Raw genomic sequence first — 15,202 nt, forward strand, 5'->3', positions numbered from 1 at the left:
GGGGAGTTTTTACCTCATCGCTGTCACCCCTGGATTGTTCATCAGGGATCTAAATCCACATCCTGATTTATGTCAAGCTGCTTTGTGACAATGACTATTGTTAAAAGACATCAAATTAAAAAAAAAAAAATAATAAAACTGGATAAACCGTTATTGCACACTTTAGAGTTAGGTGTGTGTGTGTGTGTGTGTGTGTGTGTGAGAGAGAGAGAGAGCACAGTGTGTAAGATGGCCAATATGTGCATTAATTAGCAAAGAGAGCTTTTGTGTGTGTATAAAGAGCACGCATATGTGAAATTAAGTTTGGCTGTGAGATAACTGTCCGTGTGTGTGTAAGTGTGTGTGTGTGTGTGTGTGTGTGTGTCTGTGTGGGAGAGCAGTTTGAATGCACTGAGTCACTTCTAAATGAGGAGGCTTGTATGTCAAACACTCTGTATGAATAAGAAAAGAGAGGCCCTGAGCAAAGCAGGAGATTATTACCCCTCGCCTTCAGCCTCCTGCAGCTTATTGTTTTTGTAATATAGCCTGAATATCGCTCGAGGACCATCACTTGCTCTTATTTGTATACTATAAATAAACATGCTGCTCCATATATCACCAAGGAGTAAAGAAGAAGAAGAAGAAAGAGAAGAAGCAGAAAGTACTTTTCGGACTCTTGTAAGCGTAATTATTCCCTGTATAGGAGTCAAGTGTTTTAGTCTACAAGCTTAGCCTACAGCAGTTCTTCTTTTCCTGTCCTGCTTTTCTGGCGTGGGAGAACTCGCGTAAAACTCGCATGCTAGCAAGATGAGATGGGGTTCCTGGTGTAGCGTCATACTTTACCCATCGGAGGTCTTCTGCATTCTGAGATGACATTTTCGTGGACCATCTTAAATGTCGTGGCCCCAAAGCGATTGCCTGCCTTGCCTGTCCTGTAGCTACGCCTCTGCAGACTCGAACTGTGTCACTGTTTCGAGTTCAGCTGTATACATACTAGAGAAAAGGGTGTAACAATACATTGTGACAAGATACATCGCAATGCATAAATGTGATGATGTGAAAATCGTGGAAATATCAGCGTTTTATTAATTATGTATCCTTGCATAATCAATATTATGATTCCTATTGCATCAAGAATCGCTCTTGGAGGAAAATCAATCATATGTTGGAGAAAATAACCTACACTCAGTTTACTGAGTTCAGTCAGGTTCAGCAGAACTCGAGCAAGAATTTCATGGCAGGTTTAGGCCTGGGAAAAAAAGCATGAATAAATCGATGATATCGAACATTTTTACTGCTATATCTGAATTCACCTTTTTGAAATTCAGGTCTTGAAAATTGAAGTATAAAAAAATAAATAGGTAGCAGAAAAATCATCATGGCTGTTAATATTAAAGTCAAAGAAATTCAGGAAATATATCCAGAGCATACACATACATACGCACAGTGCAAATAAGCCTGACCCCATAACCAAGCATATAATATCACTACATGGAACGAACAAAAAAAAATTAAAAACCTGATTTCTTTTTCATGTCTCTCTCACAGTCTGTCTGTCTGTCTGTCTCACAGTCTGTCCGTCTCACAGTCTGTCTGTCTGTCTGTCTCACAGTCTGTCTGTCTGTCTCACAGTCTGTCTGTCTGTCTGTCTCACAGTTTGTCTGTCTGTCTGTCTGTCTCACAGTTTGTCTGTCTGTCTGTCTGTCTCACAGTCTGTCTGTCTGTCTGTCTGTCTCACAGTCTGTCTGTCTGTCTGTCTCACAGTCTGTCTGTCTGTCTCACAGTCTGTCTGTCTGTCTCACAGTCTGTCTGTCTGTCTGTCTCACAGTTTGTCTGTCTGTCTGTCTGTCTCACAGTCTGTCTGTCTGTCTGTCTCACAGTTTGTCTGTCTGTCTGTCTCACAGTCTGTCTGTCTGTCTCACAGTCTGTCTGTCTGTCTGTCTCACAGTCTGTCTGTCTGTCTGTCTCACAGTTTGTCTGTCTGTCTGTCTCACAGTCTGTCTGTCTGTCTCACAGTCTGTCTGTCCGTCTCACAGTCTGTCTGTCTGTCTGTCTGTCTCACAGTCTGTCTGTCTGTCTCACAGTCTGTCTGTCTGTCTGTCTGTCTGTCTCACAGTCTGTCTGTCTGTCTGTCTCACAGTCTGTCTGTCTGTCTGTCTCACAGTCTGTCTATCTGTCTGTCTGTCTGTCTGTCCGTCTGTCTGTCTCACAGTCCATCCATCCGTCTCACAGTCTTCTCCATCCATCCATCCACCTATCCATCCATCCATCTATCTATCTATCTATCTATCTATCTATCTACCTATCTATACGCCCACCCATCCATCCAGCTGTCAGTCTAACTACCATGCTATCTATCCACCTATATATAAAATATACAAGGTGTATATAAAAGACGATGTAAAAGAAAATGTGATTCATCAGACCAGGCCACCTTGTTCCATTGCTCATCCTCGACAACTAACTGTTCTCACACACACACACACACACACACACACACACACACACACATCCACCTGTCTGTCTACCATTTCCATTTATCCATCATCCATTCATCTTTCATTCTATCTATCTATCTATCTATCTATCTATCTATCTATCTATGTGTGAATGAAAACCATGTGAAACTCAGTGAGGTAGTAATGGAAGAGAAGTCTAGCGCTGTGCCAGTGTTGCAGTCCGTCTGCACTCCTTCCCTTTCTGCCAAACCTCAAAGTAATTACTGTTTATCAAAACAACCACTCTTTTAGTGTGTCTAATTAATTAGGCTTTAGCACAATGTTGTATTGTATAAACACGGCACGCTGACAGCTGATCTGCCTGTGAAAAGAGAACTTTACTCGCTGCAGTCAGATGGGAAAAGCGCTACAACACGTTCGCACGAGACTGTAATCTGAGATGCTTTCTAAAGAGAGTCTTGTCAAGTGAATCTATTCAAATGCAAACGGCAAATGAACAGATACACGTCTCCTGACAAAGGACCGTCGATCACACACCGGTGGGTTTTGATTCTCCGTGTGCCGCCGCCAAGCCCATTAAGAGCGCGTGACAATAGCTCGCAACAACAGAAACTTTAAACAAAAAAAAAAAAAAGTATCCTGGGGAAAGAACTCGAGGTGGGATAAATAGAAGCGAGAGCGAGTCGACACAGTTACGAACAATTTTAGTGACGCTCGTTTTTTCAGACCACACAAACTCGTAACTCCTTGTGAATATGTGAGCTGCAAATGGAGTGTTGAAAAACTAACACAGCACAGTGAAACATTCGGAAATATTCTAGATATAAGACCATGCAAACCTGAATATTTGTTCAACCGTATTTTTAACAAGCAGGTGATTCAATTTCATTCGGAGATTAATGACTATCATTTTATGTTTTTCTGTGTATTTGTGCTGCGCAAATCACATCAACTACCCAGCGTGCTCGGAGGCATTTCGTCATCCGGAGCTGATGTAAGGATAGAGATATATAGCTGATAATTTCCTGTCTGTCGGAAACAATCTTCCTTAAGGGTTGCAGTAAGAGCCCAGCAGTGCGCATTTCCATTTAGGTAACGGGGTTTATTTGTCTTTTATCTTATGATAAAGCTATGAGGAAGTCTGTATCTACTGCTGCAATTCACTTAGACAATGAACATGACTGTTTGCTGGCGAGAGCTGTCAAATTCCTTTAAAACGCTTTTCTTTTTAAAAATTGTATAAATAATTTGTATTCTGACGCTTTTGAATATTAATGAGACAGCTTGAACATCAGCATCAGCGTTACACATCCTGCATTCATACTCTGCAAATCACAAAAGGTTAAAATCGGACTGCTCTCTTTGTCAGAACGGTCGCTGTTATTTAGTCACATAAAACTTCATCATCAATCTAATACTTCACATTTTCAAAGAGAACAAGTAGTTGTCAGAAATATATTAGAAATATCACATTATAACTTTATGATATATATGTCTCACAATACTTTGATTTGCAAACAGCAGGAAACAGAGCATTTAATTTTAATTAAAATCTCAGAAGATTGATGATTTAATGAGGAAGAATTAAACATGCTTTAACTTATAGGAATAACGGATTCAGTCAGTGTTATAAAAACATTAACACACCTGCGTAAGGATCAGAAATGTGCTTTGTAATGCAATTTAGAGATACAGATAACTAAACACTTACTTCTTCACTAAGCACCTAAAGTAAAAATCCATCCTGAAAGATTTGCATATAAATCTTTATCATTAACATGTGATCTTAAAGGACAAACTTCGCTCACCAACATCATCTATTTTCACTCTGGTTTACAGTTTCGTACATTACCCACAATGGCTTTCGACCACCTGCTGATAGTGGTGCAGTGGGATTTAGCCCTTGCTTCATCTCTACCTAAAGGGAGTGATACAGCGGTGCTTTAGTGCTTTAGTCTGTCCAGCTTTCTCTCTTTCCTCATCTGTACCAAATCTTCATCTCTAACTACTCAGCGTCGTATAGCTGCATTGCATTCTGGGGCTTTGCACCAGCATTTGCACCCCTACTTCTACTCTAGATTTCTCAGTAATATGAAATTTAGCATCTCTAGAAAATTTGTTTTTTAGGAACTAGCAATAACAAAAATACAGCACCAACCAATAAATGAGAACAACAATAGAACGCATAAATAATTTATATTACATAAGCATATTTAATGTGTTTCAGGATGCCTTATTGCCTTATATATCTTTTATTGCTGTACTACCTGCTCAGTATCAGGGTCTTATCTTAATCGTAATTTTAGACCATGACCTATTTGTCCTAGCATGAGGATCTGTTTTTGATGGAGACTATAAAGCACTTTAAGTGGAAGATGCTCTGGATAAGGACGTCTGCCAAATGCTGTAAATGTAAATGCGCTCTCTTATTGCCCTATTACCCCACCCTACCTATAACACTGGAATATTAGGTTAGGAAAACGTCCAGTCGTTTCACATTCACAATAATGCGGCTGAAGCTTAACACAGCTAAAAACTTGAAGTGAATAAACACATGCGGTTTCAAGTGTGTAAGTCATGTTATGATCGATATCCCCCACTTCTCTACATGCTCTGACAGAATAAAGAGCTGTGTGGGGAGCGATATGTGAGAGCTGTGTGAACATGGCCCGTGTGCTCGTGTCCTGGCATGGAGAAATAAAACAGCTACTCCATGGAGATAATCCTGAAATAATAATGTGCTGAGTATTTTTTTTTTTTTTTTTACATTTCCTCTTCCTCGACCACCCATCCGCACAACCTGCTCTCTTGCTACCTAGACATTCTGTGTCTCTTTTTTCCAAAGTTGATAAAAAAAAAATGTGAAACACTTGTTCATTCACATCCGTAGACAGGGATTGCGGCTCAGATGTATACCACGATGACATTCTTTGAAGTAGCAATGAGGCGCTCAGACGGCACCGTTCCTTAAAAAACGCTGTATCTGGCTGTTTTTTAAGCTAAATGAAGCACTTTTAAAGTTGAGAAATGTTCAACTTTTCAGAAGAGCTACATCAGACTGACGTCAACTGATGACCAATGACGACAAGAAGAGAAAGCTATTCATATGGCATGTTAAATACAGTGGTGGACAAATCACAAATCTGTTAGCTAAAGGTTAAAGTTCTAGTGTTTCTATAGCTCAGAAACCTAACTGACTAGGCTTAAAAAGTGGAATCCAGTGTAATTTAATAAGGTAGTTAGTTCGCTAGTTCGCTAGTAGCTGAGTGCACTAATAAAGACTGAGGGAAAGGAACTTAATTCCCGGGGAGAACATAACTCTGTGTAGCTACCTTCTAATAAAGTTTCTGAAGTAGGACATTGTGTTTGTGCCCTGGACAAAAAGCAATTTTTTCAGCTATGAGCTACTGTGTTCACTTCTCACATCGCACATTAAATACATTTTAATGAAGTACAGCTAGAGTCTTTATGGTCTCTCGACTTGTTTAGCTGCGAAGTGACTGTGTGTAGTAAGCAGGAATGTTATATGACTACTTTCTGCTCAGTTTCGTCAGTGTTTCCCCAAACCTGCATGTTCCTTATTCTGTAAATATCATTCACACTAATTAATCCGACTAGTAAATACAGTTCCACCATCCGCCAGCAGGCGGCGGGATTCAGAATCAGCAGCATGTGCTTTAATTTTAGCATCACAATGCATAAAATGTATACATATGCACCAAATGAAAACTTTTGTTTTGCAAAAGTCAAAAGGAAGTAGGATTTATTTTCTTTCTTTGGCTGTTAAAGTTACTCGTCCACCGGGCAATTAATAGCCACGACACGGCTTGGACCGCTGCCCTGACTAAGGATTTCTTCACCGTTGTAAACAGAAGATATTAAAGCAAACATCCTGCTGATCACCGTGACTTCATGTTAAGGAAAAAAAATAAAAACAATTACAGCTAGCTAGCCTGCGTGACTGGATGCAAACAGAAGCACAAAAACAAATTGTCTATTACGGTTGTACAGAGTGGTCACCTAATAGATGATGCTGTTTATTTGAATGTTTTTATTTATTTATTTATTTTACAAATAATTTTATAACATCGTAAGCTTTTGGATGTTTGATATTTATGTTGTTTGCCTCCTTGTGGATCGAAAAGGAATAACGCTGATCTAGTGTTTACATCAGTCATGTAGCCTGTTCATTTTCTTTGCAATTTAAAAAATATGTATTTGATATTCGAATTAATTTAAAAGCTTGAATAAAAAAAAAAAAAAACAACTCAGTAGTTCTCTAAACTCTATATACTTTTGTTTTCTCTGCCTACGTCCTACACTTCTTCCTTCTCTCTCTCTCCTTTCTCATCTGTTCCCTGGCACATTTCCTCCTCTTCCAATGCTTTAAAATCAATAAAACTTCTCCGCAAGAGGCATAACAGTTTTTCTTTCCCCCTACCTAATGAATAATGTCCACATTAGCTGAAAGAACTGCTTGTTCCCATTTGACATTCACCTACACCAACATGGACTACGGCACTGCAGCCTACCTGTTAACTCCGCAGCGAGTCGAAGAACAAAATGTTCTGTGAGAATATCAGCAATGACAAATACGTATTAAAAGACACAGTCCTCCGTGTGTGGGTCTCTCCACAATATGGTAATTGTTTGACTTGAAAAAAAAATAAATAAATAAATAAAAAAAACGCAAAAGGCGAAGAGACAAGGCTGGAGCTGAATGACAATTCCTGTGCTTCACAACAATAAACAAACACAAAAAAAAATAATGTTAAACAAAGAAGAATACAGTATGCATTTTAAATAACATAACATAGATTGTGTCTTAAACCTGCATGCTATTAAGACATGAAACAATGAGTTCTGTCAAAGCTAATGAGGTAATTAATGAGAATTAGCTCATGATAATGAGCTAATTAAACATAATTAATGCTTATATGCGTTTAGCGTTACAGCTTATGTACAGATTCCTAACACACAAAGCCGAGTGTCCAGTCGCCTTCCTTGTGTTTTAAATGTCAGTCAGCAACACTTCTGAGACATTTTTTTTTTTCCCTCAAGTTAAAGCCTGAAAATGATCAATCAATAAAGCCATACCTAGCACAAGATGGAAATCGCGTCGCTCTCTGAATGAGAGAATCTCAGATTTTCAATTTGCAGCTTCAATTACGTTCCAACATACAGTCTGATGCATGCTTTCATCTCAGGCGATATGGAGGCGAGTCATCCTACGTTTATCCTCTATTTGTCCTTTCTCTCTCATTTCTTTGCTATAACCATACTAGTATGTGTGTGTGTGTGTGTGTGTGTGTGTGTAAATTATAAAATATATGAATTACATATTGTACTGAAAGACTCTAAACATAATACCTATTATATGACAGTGCTTTTCAATTATCAATCTTCCACTTCTGTCAGTAAAATAAAAGTAATTTGAGGCTACAGTGGGCACAGGGTCAGTGAAACTGGACAGCTGAAAATCACCTGGTCTTTTTCCAATCTTCATCGGTCCATTTTGGGTGAGCCTGCACCCACTGTATCATCGGATTCCTTCCAGTGTGTTGTGTGTTCTGAGATGCTTTTCTGCTCAGCACGGTTGTACAGAGTGGTTATTTGAGTCGCCATAGCCTCCCTATCACCTCAAAACAGTCTGACCTCTGACCCCTCTCTCATCGACAAGGCGTTTCCACTCACAGAACAGCCGCTCGCTGGATGTGGTTTTCTTTTTTTTGTTGTTGTTGTTGTGGTTGATTTTCACACCATTCTGTTTAAACTCTAGAGACTGTTGTGAGTGAAAATCCCGGGAGAGTTTCTGAAACTCTCAAACCAACATCCCTGCCAAAGTCAAAGTCACTGAGACCAGTGAGATTTTTTCCCCATTCGGATGTTTGTTGTGAAAATTAACTCAAGCTCTTTACCTGTATCTGGACGAATGTATGCACTGCATTTCTGCCACATGATTGGCTGATTGCATGAATAAGCAGGGCTCAGGTTCCAATATGATAGGATACTTAAGTTAATTTTACTCCTTTAAATGCTTTTTAGGCATGTAGTGGTATTGATGATGCTAAATAAATAAATACATAAATAAAACAAAGAACTCTACAGCTCTCCTACTGATCAGGTAAAGATTTGCCCTGTAAAATGAAAACACGACCCCAATCATGCCACTGGCGATATTATGTTTAAAAGACACAGCAGTGTATTTTGTGAAAGTTACGATAGCTAAACCACAATAAATTACAACCCTTTCCGAATTGTTTTCTTCAAATTTATGTCTCAAAAAAGACTGCCTCGCAAAGCAGTCTTGACCATAAACACACACACATATGCAAAAAGCTGTTTTCCATTTAGAACCGAGAGTGCTTGATGCAGTTATATAAGCACTCGTGTGGCAACGGCTGCTGCTCTTGAGGAGATCTGAAAAATCACAGTTAAAAAAAAATTACTATTAGACAAGTAAGTAGAGGTCGAGGCGACGCAATAATGAGCTGCAAAATGACAGGATAAGACGGCCTTGAGAGCGCTTTTGGTTCTGTTTGTTTGTTTTTGTTTGGAGCGTTTATGTTATATTCATCTTTCAGCAGATACTGTCACTCTGTGTGCTGCTACACACATCCACAATTAATGGATGTAGCAATCCTTAAATCAACTTTATACTTTAACAGGGAATAAAAAAGTATCACAGAACCTACAGTATATTACTGTCACTCAAATGCTCTTGTGGCAAAATTGTGGTGATGGTTTTGTGCTGATTTCTAGAAAATCCAGCAAAAATTATACAAGGAAAGGGCATCTTACATTTACATTTACTTATCAGTCTGTTGGTTTTTCTTTTATGGACTTGAATAGCCTCATAATCACAGTACACACTCTGCCACGTGATGATAAATTGTCCGGTTAAAATAACAAGTGTGTCAGCATCCAGTGCCTTACTGTACTGGTCAAGGTGGCCATGTTTTTAATTAAAATGCTTAGTTGGGGTTACGGCTTTGCTCTCTGTATCTTTGTGGCAATCTAATTATTACACAATTATTACAATCGCTCTTTCTCTCCATCATGCCATGACATTCAGTACAATCTTTGGTGCTCTTGAGGAGATCTGCGATTTGCAGTTTAGAAAGGAAACTATTAGAGAAAACATAAGAGGTCATGGCTACAAAACACAGATTTAGATGAGATGTCCCCAAGGCCACTGCTAGTTCAGTTATTTGTTTGTTTCTGTGTCCAGCCTTGGCATTTATATTCTGTAAAGTGCCCCTTCGTCCTCTAGTTTAGTCTGTGTGTTGCCTCATTTCCACACAATACCACCTCAAGTACAGCTGCAATGGATCAAAACACTGAACGAGACTTCATTTGTTAGCTGGTACAGAAAACAGAGGCAAAAATACCATAATTTATTTTTTTTTTTTTCAGGCTGCATCTCGTTCTACAATATGACCACGATTATTTGTCATGTTGGTTTTTAAGACTATTTTGGAAGTTACTGAACAGAGCAACCAAATTAATTTTTTCCTGCTGATGAAAATATAGCTCTACAAGGAAACATAACCTCAAAGCAAAACAATTCTTTCTAAAATGAAAATCACACATGGACATCACATTTAAAAAAATGTTAAATAAAAATGTACATCATCTCTACTAAAGTCTCCAGTATTTATAAGTGCAATAAATGGAAAGTTGATTGACAGGACAGCGAGTGTTTAAACACTGAATACATTAGCTGCGTTGGTTTTACATTTTTATTTAACATTTTTAAAATAAGCTATTCACGTTTCATTGTTTGGGGTTTTCGCTGCACTTCTCTCAGCATTCTGTGTAGGAATGATGGTGTTTAAAAATATTTGTGACTCGGTAAGTGAAAATGAGGATAAACTATTTTTAGAAGTGGCTTAAAACCGACATTTGGACCATTTTGACAGGGATTATGTCCTTGGCCAGTAAAATGTCACAGCATCAGTGATGCCTTTCCAGCACTTACTACTTCTCTCATTAGTTGTGCCTTTTTCAAACACCTTTTTTTTGTTTTTTAATTATTGTTTGCTTTTCGGCTGCAGTGCTGTTACACTCACATGCGCTCTCTGTAATCTGTTATCTGTAATTCGGCACACTCTTTGGGGTGCTAAATAAATTTGTCGTGTTTCCTCTATGAGCCAATCTTGCCTATGCATATTTTGAAAGCAACCTCCGTGTCCGTTGTGTAAAATCCAGCAGTTCTATATAACTGCTGTTGAAATTTTTAGGCAACAACTCTTCCGTGTCATCAGCCAATCTGCCATGTTCCTAAACAAAACGAGGAGAAAACAAAAGCTAGTCATGTTGGTTATTACTGGTTTGTTCGTGTGTCTGTCAGAGAGCATACAAGATGGACTAGTGAATAAATTAAAGTCTGGTTTATAATACAACTAGAAAGTCCCATGTCTGAGCATTTTCAGCGCAACTCATCATCATCTTTGGTGTTTAGCATCACGGTGTCTCTCTGTAAAAACAGATCGTGGACATATTTTAATCACTGATGATCTAAAATTATAATATGGCCCACCTCTAATAGTGAAAACCTTCACTATTGTTTTTAATGTTGCATTACACAACTCCTAACATGGCTCTCATGGCAAATTTGACCAAATGTAAAAGAATTGTTGTAATTGTTATACCACTGCACATCAGTAAACAAGAAGGAATGATCATGTATCCTTCCAAGAGGTGTGACAGTACCCATATATGATGGTATAAAGTGATAAAAAAAAATGTTGGAAAGGTTATATAAGTAACATTTGTCTATGTACAACTAATGCCTTCAAGAAAAGTCATTTCTTTGTAACAGGACAGCTTATTTTTTTAAAAAACAAACATGCCAAGCGAAAAGCAGAAAATGCATTTTTATGTTGCGTTGCTAAAATACCAAATATGAGTTTTTTATCTTAACATGAGTGCTTTATACAATGTTCTGACATTCTTCCTGAAACCGAATAATGAAGTCCTTGAATGGCTGTGCCAGTGTTGTGTGGCATTTACTGCTGTTCTTTTTGAAAATCTGTAAGCTGATAAAGTATTGCATAAAATACTGTTAAACTTAGAAAAACCTGATCCGTTAACATTACCTAACACCCCATAGTTTAAACAGCGTTATACTGAAAAGCACAGGTTCCTAACCTTCCTTAACTTCATCGTCATCATCATCATCATCATCATCTTCAGTAAGCAAATTATTCAGGTCGGAGTCACGGTTGATCGTGAGTCAACTCTGGGAACACTGGACAAAAAAAACACACTCGGTCACACACACTCAGTCACACACACTCGGTCACACACACAGTATTCACACACTCAGTCACACACACTCAGTCACACACGCATTATTCACACACGCATTACTCACACACTCGGTCATACATTGATTATTCACACACTCGGTCTCACACACACTCGGTCTCACACACACTCGGTCTCACACACACTCGGTCTCACACACACTCGGTCACACCCAGAAGCAGTTTTTTTAGTCAGCACGCGCACAGATCCAGTCAGAGAGTAACCCGAGCTCAGGATGGAATGCTACCGACGCTACCACCTACCGTGCCGCCACCAGTCACTATCAATATCACTAATCAACCAGTTAATCTGCTATACCAATCTAGTTAACTAATAAACAAGCAATTTAGTGTACATCGATGTAACAGCTTGAGGACAGCATTCACGAAAAATGTAACGGAGGTTTGTGTCAAAAAGTGAACCTGATCTCTTAATTTCATAAAGAATGTGAGCGAGTGAGGACGATGTGGTTATGTCATACAAATTAAAATTTGAGATGTGAGATCAAATCAAATGCCTTTTTTTTAAAAAAATAAATAAATAAATAAAAACTAAAACAAATCGGATATTAAATGTCATTGCTGATTAGATGTCACATATTTTCCACACGCTTTCTATACATGCCATGACTGTGTCATGTTGATAGATAATTTTCTTCTTTTGTATTCAAAGTAGAATAAATCTTATTATCTGATCAAAAAATAAATAAATAAACCGTAAACATTGCATACTCAAGGCAACAGCCTTTGCTTTTATTATTACTGGGAAAAAAAAAAAGAAAGGTCAGTTTTGAGTATGTATCTGCTTATCTGAGCTCTGATATCGACATCGTGTCAAAAATGAAACATTTGATCCGCATCCCTATAAATAACCGTAAAGAAGTTGACGTGATCAACTGCTAGAAAACAAGGTGCATATTGTAGTGAGCTAAAACGCTGAGATCAATCTTCATAACTGAAAAAGAGAGAGACTTAGAGGCACGGCTACTGCTCTATAGCCGTCTATGGAGAATTAAATTAACTTAAACCTTTCGATGCTGCTTACCTGTGCTATTTAGGGTGACAAATACGCCACTTGAAATTGTGTTTTCTATAGAAAAGTATTAACTGGTCTTTTCTGTGCTCCCAACACAAACAAGGAATCAACTACAGAGAAGCCTGAAAGCGTTTTATCATTATTATAGTTATTATTATTATTATTATTATTACTACTACTACTACTTCTACACCGGAGCATCTTAAATAATCACTCATCAAAAGTGTGTGATTGTTTTGTTTTTTCCCTCTTGCGTATATTCCGATTTCTGTCTATTATTCTGCGGGTGTCTGCATTAAAGGGTAGCCCTAATGTGAAACGAAAATGAAATGAGAGAGAAACTCACCATGTTAAGACGTTTAGAGGAGTAAAACACCGTGCCGATGCCTGACACTCGAGACTTACGCAGGTGTGTGTGAGAGATAAGTGCGGAGCAGAAAGACTACCTGAGGGTAACATAAAATAGAAAAAAAAATTCCTAGTCACATTTTACCGGTATAATAAAAATAAAATATCACATACACGTTTAAGAAGAGAGGGTACTTCATTACTGCATCAATTGTCTCTAATTTGGTTCTACGAAAAGGCCGTGGTTACAAACTGCAGTGAAAGCATTAAACATGATAACATACAGCCTCTAGGGCTGGGCAATACGATGATATAATATCGATACTGTGATAAATTACGTCACGATACGCTTTTCCGAGATATCACCAGTATCGTATTATGTTTCTTACACTGATGTCTTAGCAAGTATGTTGAATATAGTCAAATGATCTAGCATTTCCTTTCTAGAAGATTACAGCAAACCAAATCTAAGATTATTATACCTTTTTCTAGACATTTTTTACTAATTTCAAGCTTGAGATAGTCTCGTTCTGTTGGCAGATAATTTTGTTAATTTTAAGCATTTATTTCCAGAAAGAAGCAACAACATCTGCCAATAGAAAAAAAATGTAAAGCTTAAAAACCAGGAAATATGTCAAGAAACAGACTTAATAATCTTATACTTGGTTTACTGTAATCTTACAACAGGAAATAGTAGATAAGTTATTTTCACTTGCTAAGATGTAATTTTCTGTAGTGTAATAAATTTAACAATTACAAACTGATTAGATACAGAATCTTTAAAATCTATTATGAGAATTTTTAGCAATGTATTATTTTAATCTTCTTGTCAGTTTTAAGCATTTTATTTTGTAGACACTGAATAAGATTTTCTTTGAAATTTGTCATATATATATATTTTTAAATGCAGCACGATAGCAGTCTTGTATACTGTGATACATATCATGTATTGTAGAAATTATTCATGATTTTTTTTTTTTTTTGGTCATATTGCCCTCCCCTTTTAGCCTCAGATGTGCGATCACATGTGCTGGACTGCGAGGATCCTCACTGACGGTAGAACAAAAATGGAAAAAATTTTATGTCTGATGACGTAAGGGTCATCCGTGCCATCAGTGCTGGCAGAAAGTGCACAGCTGTGGGCCACGATACGGTATGAAGCCTTATCACCATTCAGAAGGATAGTCTAGATAATACCTCATGTGTATTACGTAACACGCCTCTCACTACCTGCTGAGCTACTGCAAGAAAAAGATTTGCATGAAATCTGCATTCCGTGCAAAAATCAATCCAGGAAAAATAAAATGTTGAGCAAAAGAACAGAAAAAGAATCTATATTGAACACAGATGATCGTTAGACAACTTAAGTTAGACAACTGTCTAAAATTACATTCAAGTAGGGACGGGCAATGTGACAAAAATATCGTATCACATATCACGAATATTTTTCTAGACGTTTCTATGATATCGTGTTTGCTAACAAACTGCTGACAAACAATAGTGTTGTATTAAAAAAAAAAGATGTACAAGTTAAATAATTCAATAAATCAATATAAAATAAATCAGAAAAATGAAAATAAATAAATAAACTGTAATAAATTCTAACAGAATTACTTTTTTAAATTACGCTGATGTAAGTAAATATCGATGTATATAATTTTTAATTTAGAAACACATTAGAAACAGATATCGTGACACCTGTGATATCTCTGAAAAGCGTACTGTGATGTAATTTTTCACAATATCAATATTATATCTTCATATTGCCCAGCCCTACATTCAAGTATATTTATTTTATTATTATTATTTATTTGTTGAATGTGTGTGTACATGAAAAGCAGTCTGTGCATCTGATGTCACTAATAAACATGATATACTGCTGTGTACCTGTAATATGTACATAAATGTCTTGCATTAGATTGGTCACATGACCTGAAACATCATGGCAATCAGCTTTCTATTACTTATGCATGTAATGCAGTTGCACTGTTTGAACACCAACCCATTCTATAAAGGTTAAAAAGAGCTCTTCAGTAGCTTTCCAACAGCACCAGAGGCTGCGGAAAACG

The 15,202-nt window shown here is 37.5% G+C and overlaps 1 protein-coding gene across 12 annotated transcripts in view; it reads right to left on the minus strand.

The window, feature by feature from the left end:
• The window catches only part of tenm3 (teneurin transmembrane protein 3), a 758,992-nt gene that overhangs the window by 717,290 nt on the left and 26,500 nt on the right, over nucleotides 1-15,202 (minus strand). The window contains exon 2 of one of the 12 annotated variants that reach the window (XM_053232295.1): nucleotides 11,592-11,691. The exons of 10 other annotated variants lie outside the window; for them this stretch is intronic. The gene's annotated coding sequence lies outside the window, so the exon portion shown is untranslated. Of the gene's footprint in view, nucleotides 1-11,591; nucleotides 11,692-13,131; nucleotides 13,232-15,202 lie in introns of all 12 variants that reach the window. One more of the 12 variants, XM_053232294.1, reaches the window with a different exon arrangement.

This window comes from Pangasianodon hypophthalmus, chromosome 3 (genome assembly GCF_027358585.1).
Source record: "Pangasianodon hypophthalmus isolate fPanHyp1 chromosome 3, fPanHyp1.pri, whole genome shotgun sequence".
Classification (NCBI taxonomy): Eukaryota; Metazoa; Chordata; class Actinopteri; order Siluriformes; family Pangasiidae; genus Pangasianodon; species Pangasianodon hypophthalmus.